Genomic DNA, 15167 nt, shown 5'->3' on the forward strand with positions numbered 1-15167 from the left:
TTTGCTATTTTTTAAATTTACTAAAAGTGGAATCAGTATAGAATTCAATTATTACTGGTTTCAGTATGTGTAAACGTACATTATACGAGTAAACCGAAATTAGAATTTTTGCAGATTGAGAGATTAATGAACAATAATATAGTTAGAACCTTTTTGAAAGATTTTATACTAGACTATAATGTATATTATATATATATTTATATATATATACATATAAAACAGATGAAATATATATATACAATAGATTATCAGATGCTCCTTTTAACATGTCGATCCGTGCCCTTGAATTTCTTTAGAATCTTTAACCTCAAAATGTAGTTCGGAAATAGAAAACGAAGAGCAATTTGAAAAACACTAACGCGCAATGAGTTTGAAATTTGCGTCGTCTATGTGTCGTACTCTGCTTTAAAATATATCACACTCAATTTGATTATTCATTATTAAATACAATTATTAAAGCTAAAGTATATGCATCATATCCTTAAGAAAAATAATAATTTAATTATCAAAAACTTCGTTGCAATGTGCTTGAGTGGAGAACAGTATTATCCATCACACATTGCAGTGTTGTATCGTTTACGCGTTATTCGCGTCAAACTCTGCCGTACAGAGAAACAGCCGCGCACAAAATTCAACCGTACCTAAGAGGTTAATGTAGTAAACAACAAGTCCTCTTGCGTTTGTAGTACATCGACTCGTCGCTGGGCGGCCTATAAGATATTAGTTTTCTCACCAATGTTCGCAAATGTAGAATGTATATACGGGAAACAAATCACACGTTACCCGGGTCCTTCAGCAGTGCATATGCCAAAGGCGTGTGTAATATTATGCGTTACAACTTTGTTTTGGCCGCGCACACTGACACGCATATAGCTGTGTGTGTGTTAGTTTGCGACTATTTGCATCACAGGATCCGTCAACAAACGATGATGGAATGCAATTTGGCAAGAAGAGGAGGGACAAGCAGCACTAACAGAGTAGCCATCGCGTGTATTTCTTATAATTGATATAATTGTTATAATGTCATAATGTTATTATTGTTATATTGTTATATATATATATCTTGTAAAACACATATTAGCAAAATAAAACAATTTTTTTTATATTATCATCTCTAAATATAATGAAAGTATTCCTTGTGTACCGTTACGAAGCTCTCTAACGCGTTAGCTACGATGCGACACTATCCCACTTTAGTGTACTATGCTTTCGCGGATGTCTACTACGCGTCTCTGTAGTAGTTCAATCTATCGACACATTCGCTCACCGTTTGAGGTAAATTATTCGTACCATTTGTCTCGCAACAGACTATTCTTATCCTCGAAATGTTTTATAACAATGTTAACAATATTCATGCTGAATATATAGAATTAAAATAGTAACACTTAGATCTATATATATATATATATATATATGTATATATATATATATATATATATATATATATATACACACACGCACGTATATATATTCAATTTAAATAAATAAAATTTTTATTGTTCAATTTAATAAAATTACATTTCAATAAATATATACTATTGTAATTTCAATTTTTCTTTTTTAAGAATTAATTAATGAAAATGATTATAAATATTAAATTAAATTTTTATAATCAGTGTTGATTTAAATTTTTAAAATTAATTTGAAAAATAATAATAGCAAATATTTTACAATACAATCTAATAGTTGACCTATCAGTTAAGTATATACAGTAATGTCGTAAATATATTATTTCTTTCATAAAAAATTTAAAAATGTAGTTTAATCGAAAAATTTAAAATTTATATAAAAATTTATTCCAAATAGTATTTATGCATTTAGTATAATTTAATTTAAATAGTTTAAAAGTAGGGTGCATTAAATCGAGATGGGAGTTAATAGATTTGATATTTTATTATGTTTAAAATTTATTAAGAGTAGAAACAGCATAGAATTAAATCGTTATTGGTTTCAGTATGTGTATCGTTTCTACCGTTAAGGATAGTGTTCCTGGTGTACAGTTACGAAGCTCTTTATCGCATTAGCTACGATGCGACACTATCTTTCTTTAGTGTACTATGCTTTCACGGATGTCTAGTACGCGTCTCTGTAGTAGTTCATTTTATCGACACATTCGCTTACCGTTTGAGGTAAATTATACGTACCATTTGTCTCGCAACAGACTATTGTTATACTCGAAATGTTTTATAACAATGTTAACAATATTCATGCAGAATATATAGAATTAACACAGTAATACCTAGATTTATATATATATATATACACACACACACACGTATATATATTAAATTTAAATAAATTAAATTTTTATTGTTCAATTTAATATAATGACATTTAAATAAATATATACTACTGTAATTTCCGTTTTTACTTTTTTGAGAAATAATTAATACAAATGATAATAATAATTAATATTAATTTAAATTTTTACAATTAATTTGAAAAATACTAACATTAAATATTTTATAATAGAATTTAATAGTTGCTCTATCAATTAAATATTTGAATTAATGTCGTATATATATTATTTCTCTTACAAAAAATTTAAAAAATTAATTCAATCGAGAAGTTTAAAATTTGTATAAAAATTTATTCTAAATAGTACATATGAATTTAGAATAATTTAATTTAAATACTTTAAAAGTAGGGAGCTCTAAATCTAGTTTGGGGTTAATAGATTTAATATTTTGCTATTTTTTAAATTTATTAAAAGTGGAATCAGTATAGAATTCAATTATTACTGGTTTCAGTATGTGTAAACGTACATTATACGAGGAAACCGAAATTAGAATTTTTGCAGATTGAGAGATTAATGAACAATAATATACTTAGAACCTTTTTGAAAGATTTTATACTAGACTATAATGTATATTATATATATATTTATATATATATACATATAAAACAGATGAAATATATATATACAATAGATTATCAGATGCTCCTTTTAACATGTCGATCCGTAACCTTGAATTTCTTTAGAATCTTTAACCTCAAAATGTAGTTCGGTAGTAGAAAACGAAGAGTAATTTGAAAAACACTATCGCGCAATGAGTTTGAAATTTGCGTCGTCTATGTGTCGTACTCTGCTTTAAAATATATCACACTCAATTTGATTATTCATTATTAAATACAATTATTAAAGCTAAAGTATATGCATCATATCCTTAAGAAAAATAATAATTTAATTATCAAAAACTTCGTTGCAATGTGCTTCAGTGGAGAATAGTATTATCCATCACACATTGCAGTGTTGTATCGTTTACGCGTAATTCGCGTCAAACTCTGCCGTACAGAGAAACAGCCGCGCACAAAATTCAACCGTACCTAAGAGGTTAATGTAGTAAACAACAAGTCCTCTTGCGTTTGTAGTACATCGACTCGTCGCTGGGCGGCCTATAAGATATTAGTTTTCTCACTAATGTTCGCAAATGTAGAATGTATATATGGGAAACAAATCACACGTTACCCGGGTCCTTCAGCAGTGCATATGCCAAAGGCGTGTGTAATATTATGCGTTACAACTCTGTTTTGGCCGCGCACACTGACACGCATATAGCTGTGTGTGTGTTAGTTTGCGACTATTTGCATCACAGGATCCGTCAACAAACGAAGATGGAATGCAATTTGGCAAGAAGAGGAGGACAAGCAGCACTAACAGAGTAGCCAAACGCGTGTATTTCTTATAATTGATATAATTGTTATAATGTCATAATGTTATTATTGTTATATTGTTATATATATATATCTTGTAAAACACATATTAGCAAAATAAAACAATTTTTTTTATATTATCATCTCTAAATATAATGAAAGTATTCCTTGTGTACCGTTACGAAGCTCTCTAACGCGTTAGCTACGATGCGACACTATCCCACTTTAGTGTACTATGCTTTCGCGGATGTCTACTACGCGTCTCTGTAGTAGTTCAATCTATCGACACATTCGCTCACCGTTTGAGGTAAATTATTCGTACCATTTGTCTCGCAACAGACTATTCTTATCCTCGAAATGTTTTATAACAATGTTAACAATATTCATGCTGAATATATAGAATTAAAATAGTAACACTTAGATCTATATATATATATATATATATATATATATATATATACACACACGCACGTATATATATTCAATTTAAATAAATAAAATTTTTATTGTTCAATTTAATAAAATTACATTTCAATAAATATATACTATTGTAATTTCAATTTTTCTTTTTTAAGAATTAATTAATGAAAATGATTATAAATATTAAATTAAATTTTTATAATCAGTGTTGATTTAAATTTTTAAAATTAATTTGAAAAATAATAATAGCAAATATTTTACAATACAATCTAATAGTTGACCTATCAGTTAAGTATATACAGTAATGTCGTAAATATATTATTTCTTTTATAAAAAATTTAAAAATGTAGTTTAATCGAAAAATTTAAAATTTATATAAAAATTTATTCCAAATAGTATTTATGCATTTAGTATAATTTAATTTAAATAGTTTAAAAGTAGGGTGCATTAAATCGAGATGGGAGTTAATAGATTTGACATTTTATTATGTTTAAAATTTATTAAGAGTAGAAACAGCATAGAATTAAATTATTATTGGTTTCAGTGTGTATATCGTTTTTACCGGTAAGGATAGTGTTCCTGATGTACCGATACGAAGCTCTTTAACGCGTTAGCTACGATGCGACACTATCTTTCTTTAGTGTACTATGCTTTCACGGATGTCTAGTACGCGTCACTGTAGTAGTTCAATCTACCGACACATTCGCTTACCATTTGAGATAAATTATACGTACCATTTGTCTCGCAACAGACTATTCTTATCCTCGAAATGTTTTATAACAATGTTAACAATATTCATGCAGAAAATATAGAATTAAAATAGTAACACCTAGATCTATATATATATATATATACACACACACACGTATATATATTCAATTTAAATAAATAAAATTTTTATTGTCCAATTTAATAAAATTACATTTCAATAAATATATACTATTGTAATTTCAATTTTTCTTTTTTAAGAATTAATTAATGAAAATGATTATGAATATTAGATTAAATTTTTATAATCAGTGTTGATTTAAATTTTTAAAATTAATTTGAAAAATAATAATAGCAAATATTTTACAAAACAATCTAATAGTTGACCTATCAGTTAAGTATATACAGTAATGTCGTAAATATATTATTTCTTTTATAAAAAATTTAAAAATGTAGTTTAATCGAAAAATTTAAAATTTATATAAAAATTTATTCTAAATAGTATTTATGAATTTAGTATGATTTAATTTAAATAGTTTAAAAGTAGGGTGCATTAAATCGAGATGGGAGTTAATAGATTTGATATTTTATTATGTTTAAAATTTATTAAGGGTAGAAACAGCATAGAATTAAATCATTATTGGTTTCAGTATGTGTATCGTTTCTACCGGTAAGGAGAGTGTTCCTGGTGTATCGTTACGAAGCTCTTTATCGCGTTAGCTACGATGCGACACTATCTTTCTTTAGTGTACTATGCTTTCACGGATGTCTAGTACGCGTCTCTGTAGTAGTTCATTTTACCGACACATTCGCTTACCGTTTGAGGTAAATTATACGTACCATTTGTCTCGCAACAGACTATTCTTATACTCGAAATGTTTTATAACAATGTTAACAATATTCATGCAGAATATATAGAATTAACACAGTAATACCTAGATTTATATATATATATATACACACACACACACGTATATATATTAAATTTAAATAAATTAAATTTTTATTGTTCAATTTAATATAATGACATTTAAATAAATATATACTACTGTAATTTCCGTTTTTACTTTTTTGAGAAATAATTAATACAAATGATAATAATAATTAATATTAATTTAAATTTTTACAATTAATTTGAAAAATACTAACATTAAATATTTTATAATAGAATTTAATAGTTGCTCTATCAATTAAATATTTGAATTAATGTCGTATATATATTATTTCTCTTACAAAAAATTTAAAAAATTAATTCAATCGAGAAGTTTAAAATTTGTATAAAAATTTATTCTAAATAGTACATATGAATTTAGAATAATTTAATTTAAATACTTTAAAAGTAGGGAGCTCTAAATCTAGTTTGGGGTTAATAGATTTAATATTTTGCTATTTTTTAAATTTATTAAAAGTGGAATCAGTATAGAATTCAATTATTACTGGTTTCAGTATGTGTAAACGTACATTATACGAGTAAACCGAAATTAGAATTTTTGCAGATTGAGAGATTAATGAACAATAATATAGTTAGAACCTTTTTGAAAGATTTTATACTAGACTATAATGTATATTATATATATATTTATATATATATACATATAAAACAGATGAAATATATATATACAATAGATTATCAGATGCTCCTTTTAACATGTCGATCCGTGCCCTTGAATTTCTTTAGAATCTTTAACCTCAAAATGTAGTTCGGAAATAGAAAACGAAGAGCAATTTGAAAAACACTAACGCGCAATGAGTTTGAAATTTGCGTCGTCTATGTGTCGTACTCTGCTTTAAAATATATCACACTCAATTTGATTATTCATTATTAAATACAATTATTAAAGCTAAAGTATATGCATCATATCCTTAAGAAAAATAATAATTTAATTATCAAAAACTTCGTTGCAATGTGCTTGAGTGGAGAACAGTATTATCCATCACACATTGCAGTGTTGTATCGTTTACGCGTTATTCGCGTCAAACTCTGCCGTACAGAGAAACAGCCGCGCACAAAATTCAACCGTACCTAAGAGGTTAATGTAGTAAACAACAAGTCCTCTTGCGTTTGTAGTACATCGACTCGTCGCTGGGCGGCCTATAAGATATTAGTTTTCTCACCAATGTTCGCAAATGTAGAATGTATATACGGGAAACAAATCACACGTTACCCGGGTCCTTCAGCAGTGCATATGCCAAAGGCGTGTGTAATATTATGCGTTACAACTTTGTTTTGGCCGCGCACACTGACACGCATATAGCTGTGTGTGTGTTAGTTTGCGACTATTTGCATCACAGGATCCGTCAACAAACGATGATGGAATGCAATTTGGCAAGAAGAGGAGGGACAAGCAGCACTAACAGAGTAGCCATCGCGTGTATTTCTTATAATTGATATAATTGTTATAATGTCATAATGTTATTATTGTTATATTGTTATATATATATATCTTGTAAAACACATATTAGCAAAATAAAACAATTTTTTTTATATTATCATCTCTAAATATAATGAAAGTATTCCTTGTGTACCGTTACGAAGCTCTCTAACGCGTTAGCTACGATGCGACACTATCCCACTTTAGTGTACTATGCTTTCGCGGATGTCTACTACGCGTCTCTGTAGTAGTTCAATCTATCGACACATTCGCTCACCGTTTGAGGTAAATTATTCGTACCATTTGTCTCGCAACAGACTATTCTTATCCTCGAAATGTTTTATAACAATGTTAACAATATTCATGCTGAATATATAGAATTAAAATAGTAACACTTAGATCTATATATATATATATATATATATGTATATATATATATATATATATATATATATATATACACACACGCACGTATATATATTCAATTTAAATAAATAAAATTTTTATTGTTCAATTTAATAAAATTACATTTCAATAAATATATACTATTGTAATTTCAATTTTTCTTTTTTAAGAATTAATTAATGAAAATGATTATAAATATTAAATTAAATTTTTATAATCAGTGTTGATTTAAATTTTTAAAATTAATTTGAAAAATAATAATAGCAAATATTTTACAATACAATCTAATAGTTGACCTATCAGTTAAGTATATACAGTAATGTCGTAAATATATTATTTCTTTCATAAAAAATTTAAAAATGTAGTTTAATCGAAAAATTTAAAATTTATATAAAAATTTATTCCAAATAGTATTTATGCATTTAGTATAATTTAATTTAAATAGTTTAAAAGTAGGGTGCATTAAATCGAGATGGGAGTTAATAGATTTGATATTTTATTATGTTTAAAATTTATTAAGAGTAGAAACAGCATAGAATTAAATCGTTATTGGTTTCAGTATGTGTATCGTTTCTACCGGTAAGGAGAGTGTTCCTGGTGTATCGTTACGAAGCTCTTTATCGCGTTAGCTACGATGCGACACTATCTTTCTTTAGTGTACTATGCTTTCACGGATGTCTAGTACGCGTCTCTGTAGTAGTTCATTTTATCGACACATTCGCTTACCGTTTGAGGTAAATTATACGTACCATTTGTCTCGCAACAGACTATTGTTATACTCGAAATGTTTTATAACAATGTTAACAATATTCATGCAGAATATATAGAATTAACACAGTAATACCTAGATTTATATATATATATATACACACACACACACGTATATATATTAAATTTAAATAAATTAAATTTTTATTGTTCAATTTAATATAATGACATTTAAATAAATATATACTACTGTAATTTCCGTTTTTACTTTTTTGAGAAATAATTAATACAAATGATAATAATAATTAATATTAATTTAAATTTTTACAATTAATTTGAAAAATACTAACATTAAATATTTTATAATAGAATTTAATAGTTGCTCTATCAATTAAATATTTGAATTAATGTCGTATATATATTATTTCTCTTACAAAAAATTTAAAAAATTAATTCAATCGAGAAGTTTAAAATTTGTATAAAAATTTATTCTAAATAGTACATATGAATTTAGAATAATTTAATTTAAATACTTTAAAAGTAGGGAGCTCTAAATCTAGTTTGGGGTTAATAGATTTAATATTTTGCTATTTTTTAAATTTATTAAAAGTGGAATCAGTATAGAATTCAATTATTACTGGTTTCAGTATGTGTAAACGTACATTATACGAGGAAACCGAAATTAGAATTTTTGCAGATTGAGAGATTAATGAACAATAATATACTTAGAACCTTTTTGAAAGATTTTATACTAGACTATAATGTATATTATATATATATTTATATATATATACATATAAAACAGATGAAATATATATATACAATAGATTATCAGATGCTCCTTTTAACATGTCGATCCGTAACCTTGAATTTCTTTAGAATCTTTAACCTCAAAATGTAGTTCGGTAGTAGAAAACGATGAGTAATTTGAAAAACACTATCGCGCAATGAGTTTGAAATTTGCGTCGTCTATGTGTCGTACTCTGCTTTAAAATATATCACACTCAATTTGATTATTCATTATTAAATACAATTATTAAAGCTAAAGTATATGCATCATATCCTTAAGAAAAATAATAATTTAATTATCAAAAACTTCGTTGCAATGTGCTTCAGTGGAGAATAGTATTATCCATCACACATTGCAGTGTTGTATCGTTTACGCGTAATTCGCGTCAAACTCTGCCGTACAGAGAAACAGCCGCGCACAAAATTCAACCGTACCTAAGAGGTTAATGTAGTAAACAACAAGTCCTCTTGCGTTTGTAGTACATCGACTCGTCGCTGGGCGGCCTATAAGATATTAGTTTTCTCACTAATGTTCGCAAATGTAGAATGTATATATGGGAAACAAATCACACGTTACCCGGGTCCTTCAGCAGTGCATATGCCAAAGGCGTGTGTAATATTATGCGTTACAACTCTGTTTTGGCCGCGCACACTGACACGCATATAGCTGTGTGTGTGTTAGTTTGCGACTATTTGCATCACAGGATCCGTCAACAAACGAAGATGGAATGCAATTTGGCAAGAAGAGGAGGACAAGCAGCACTAACAGAGTAGCCAAACGCGTGTATTTCTTATAATTGATATAATTGTTATAATGTCATAATGTTATTATTGTTATATTGTTATATATATATATCTTGTAAAACACATATTAGCAAAATAAAACAATTTTTTTTATATTATCATCTCTAAATATAATGAAAGTATTCCTTGTGTACCGTTACGAAGCTCTCTAACGCGTTAGCTACGATGCGACACTATCCCACTTTAGTGTACTATGCTTTCGCGGATGTCTACTACGCGTCTCTGTAGTAGTTCAATCTATCGACACATTCGCTCACCGTTTGAGGTAAATTATTCGTACCATTTGTCTCGCAACAGACTATTCTTATCCTCGAAATGTTTTATAACAATGTTAACAATATTCATGCTGAATATATAGAATTAAAATAGTAACACTTAGATCTATATATATATATATATATATATATATATATATATATACACACACGCACGTATATATATTCAATTTAAATAAATAAAATTTTTATTGTTCAATTTAATAAAATTACATTTCAATAAATATATACTATTGTAATTTCAATTTTTCTTTTTTAAGAATTAATTAATGAAAATGATTATAAATATTAAATTAAATTTTTATAATCAGTGTTGATTTAAATTTTTAAAATTAATTTGAAAAATAATAATAGCAAATATTTTACAATACAATCTAATAGTTGACCTATCAGTTAAGTATATACAGTAATGTCGTAAATATATTATTTCTTTTATAAAAAATTTAAAAATGTAGTTTAATCGAAAAATTTAAAATTTATATAAAAATTTATTCCAAATAGTATTTATGCATTTAGTATAATTTAATTTAAATAGTTTAAAAGTAGGGTGCATTAAATCGAGATGGGAGTTAATAGATTTGACATTTTATTATGTTTAAAATTTATTAAGAGTAGAAACAGCATAGAATTAAATTATTATTGGTTTCAGTGTGTATATCGTTTTTACCGGTAAGGATAGTGTTCCTGATGTACCGATACGAAGCTCTTTAACGCGTTAGCTACGATGCGACACTATCTTTCTTTAGTGTACTATGCTTTCACGGATGTCTAGTACGCGTCACTGTAGTAGTTCAATCTACCGACACATTCGCTTACCATTTGAGATAAATTATACGTACCATTTGTCTCGCAACAGACTATTCTTATCCTCGAAATGTTTTATAACAATGTTAACAATATTCATGCAGAAAATATAGAATTAAAATAGTAACACCTAGATCTATATATATATATATATACACACACACACGTATATATATTCAATTTAAATAAATAAAATTTTTATTGTCCAATTTAATAAAATTACATTTCAATAAATATATACTATTGTAATTTCAATTTTTCTTTTTTAAGAATTAATTAATGAAAATGATTATGAATATTAGATTAAATTTTTATAATCAGTGTTGATTTAAATTTTTAAAATTAATTTGAAAAATAATAATAGCAAATATTTTACAAAACAATCTAATAGTTGACCTATCAGTTAAGTATATACAGTAATGTCGTAAATATATTATTTCTTTTATAAAAAATTTAAAAATGTAGTTTAATCGAAAAATTTAAAATTTATATAAAAATTTATTCTAAATAGTATTTATGAATTTAGTATGATTTAATTTAAATAGTTTAAAAGTAGGGTGCATTAAATCGAGATGGGAGTTAATAGATTTGATATTTTATTATGTTTAAAATTTATTAAGGGTAGAAACAGCATAGAATTAAATCATTATTGGTTTCAGTATGTGTATCGTTTCTACCGGTAAGGAGAGTGTTCCTGGTGTATCGTTACGAAGCTCTTTATCGCGTTAGCTACGATGCGACACTATCTTTCTTTAGTGTACTATGCTTTCACGGATGTCTAGTACGCGTCTCTGTAGTAGTTCATTTTACCGACACATTCGCTTACCGTTTGAGGTAAATTATACGTACCATTTGTCTCGCAACAGACTATTGTTATACTCGAAATGTTTTATAACAATGTTAACAATATTCATGCAGAATATATAGAATTAACACAGTAATACCTAGATTTATATATATATATATACACACACACACACGTATATATATTAAATTTAAATAAATTAAATTTTTATTGTTCAATTTAATATAATGACATTTAAATAAATATATACTACTGTAATTTCCGTTTTTACTTTTTTGAGAAATAATTAATACAAATGATAATAATAATTAATATTAATTTAAATTTTTACAATTAATTTGAAAAATACTAACATTAAATATTTTATAATAGAATTTAATAGTTGCTCTATCAATTAAATATTTGAATTAATGTCGTATATATATTATTTCTCTTACAAAAAATTTAAAAAATTAATTCAATCGAGAAGTTTAAAATTTGTATAAAAATTTATTCTAAATAGTACATATGAATTTAGAATAATTTAATTTAAATACTTTAAAAGTAGGGAGCTCTAAATCTAGTTTGGGGTTAATAGATTTAATATTTTGCTATTTTTTAAATTTATTAAAAGTGGAATCAGTATAGAATTCAATTATTACTGGTTTCAGTATGTGTAAACGTACATTATACGAGGAAACCGAAATTAGAATTTTTGCAGATTGAGAGATTAATGAACAATAATATACTTAGAACCTTTTTGAAAGATTTTATACTAGACTATAATGTATATTATATATATATTTATATATATATACATATAAAACAGATGAAATATATATATACAATAGATTATCAGATGCTCCTTTTAACATGTCGATCCGTAACCTTGAATTTCTTTAGAATCTTTAACCTCAAAATGTAGTTCGGTAGTAGAAAACGAAGAGTAATTTGAAAAACACTATCGCGCAATGAGTTTGAAATTTGCGTCGTCTATGTGTCGTACTCTGCTTTAAAATATATCACACTCAATTTGATTATTCATTATTAAATACAATTATTAAAGCTAAAGTATATGCATCATATCCTTAAGAAAAATAATAATTTAATTATCAAAAACTTCGTTGCAATGTGCTTCAGTGGAGAATAGTATTATCCATCACACATTGCAGTGTTGTATCGTTTACGCGTAATTCGCGTCAAACTCTGCCGTACAGAGAAACAGCCGCGCACAAAATTCAACCGTACCTAAGAGGTTAATGTAGTAAACAACAAGTCCTCTTGCGTTTGTAGTACATCGACTCGTCGCTGGGCGGCCTATAAGATATTAGTTTTCTCACTAATGTTCGCAAATGTAGAATGTATATATGGGAAACAAATCACACGTTACGCGGGTCCTTCAGCAGTGCATATGCCAAAGGCGTGTGTAATATTATGCGTTACAACTCTGTTTTGGCCGCGCACACTGACACGCATATAGCTGTGTGTGTGTTAGTTTGCGACTATTTGCATCACAGGATCCGTCAACAAACGAAGATGGAATGCAATTTGGCAAGAAAGAGGAGGGACAAGCAGCACTAACAGAGTAGCCAAACGCGTGTATTTCTTATAATTGATATAATTGTTATAATGTCATAATGTTATTATTGTTATATTGTTATATATATATATCTTGTAAAACACATATTAGCAAAATAAAACAATTTTTTTTATATTATCATCTCTAAATATAATGAAAGTATTCCTTGTGTACCGTTACGAAGCTCTCTAACGCGTTAGCTACGATGCGACACTATCCCACTTTAGTGTACTATGCTTTCGCGGATGTCTACTACGCGTCTCTGTAGTAGTTCAATCTATCGACACATTCGCTCACCGTTTGAGGTAAATTATTCGTACCATTTGTCTCGCAACAGACTATTCTTATCCTCGAAATGTTTTATAACAATGTTAACAATATTCATGCTGAATATATAGAATTAAAATAGTAACACTTAGATCTATATATATATATATATACACACACGCACGTATATATATTCAATTTAAATAAATAAAATTTTTATTGTTCAATTTAATAAAATTACATTTCAATAAATATATACTATTGTAATTTCAATTTTTCTTTTTTAAGAATTAATTAATGAAAATGATTATAAATATTAAATTAAATTTTTATAATCAGTGTTGATTTAAATTTTTAAAATTAATTTGAAAAATAATAATAGCAAATATTTTACAATACAATCTAATAGTTGACCTATCAGTTAAGTATATACAGTAATGTCGTAAATATATTATTTCTTTTATAAAAAATTTAAAAATGTAGTTTAATCGAAAAATTTAAAATTTATATAAAAATTTATTCCAAATAGTATTTATGCATTTAGTATAATTTAATTTAAATAGTTTAAAAGTAGGGTGCATTAAATCGAGATGGGAGTTAATAGATTTGATATTTTATTATGTTTAAAATTTATTAAGAGTAGAAACAGCATAGAATTAAATTATTATTGGTTTCAGTGTGTATATCGTTTTTACCGGTAAGGATAGTGTTCCTGATGTACCGATACGAAGCTCTTTAACGCGTTAGCTACGATGCGACACTATCTTTCTTTAGTGTACTATGCTTTCACGGATGTCTAGTACGCGTCACTGTAGTAGTTCAATCTACCGACACATTCGCTTACCATTTGAGATAAATTATACGTACCATTTGTCTCGCAACAGACTACTCTTATCCTCGAAATGTTTTATAACAATGTTAACAATATTCATGCAGAAAATATAGAATTAAAATAGTAACACCTAGATCTATATATATATATATATACACACACACACGTATATATATTCAATTTAAATAAATAAAATTTTTATTGTCCAATTTAATAAAATTACATTTCAATAAATATATACTATTGTAATTTCAATTTTTCTTTTTTAAGAATTAATTAATGAAAATGATTATGAATATTAGATTAAATTTTTATAATCAGTGTTGATTTAAATTTTTAAAATTAATTTGAAAAATAATAATAGCAAATATTTTACAAAACAATCTAATAGTTGACCTATCAGTTAAGTATATACAGTAATGTCGTAAATATATTATTTCTTTTATAAAAAATTTAAAAATGTAGTTTAATCGAAAAATTTAAAATTTATATAAAAATTTATTCTAAATAGTATTTATGAATTTAGTATGATTTAATTTAAATAGTTTAAAAGTAGGGTGCATTAAATCGAGATGGGAGTTAATAGATTTGATATTTTATTATGTTTAAAATTTATTAAGAGTAGAAACAGCATAGAATTAAATCGTTATTGGTTTCAGTATGTGTATCGTTTCTACCGGTAAGGAGAGTGTTCCTGGTGTATCGTTACGAAGCTCTTTATCGCGTTAGCTACGATGCTACACTATCTTTCTTTAGTGTACTATGC

This window comes from Bombus terrestris, unplaced genomic scaffold (genome assembly GCF_910591885.1).
Source record: "Bombus terrestris unplaced genomic scaffold, iyBomTerr1.2, whole genome shotgun sequence".
Classification (NCBI taxonomy): Eukaryota; Metazoa; Arthropoda; class Insecta; order Hymenoptera; family Apidae; genus Bombus; species Bombus terrestris.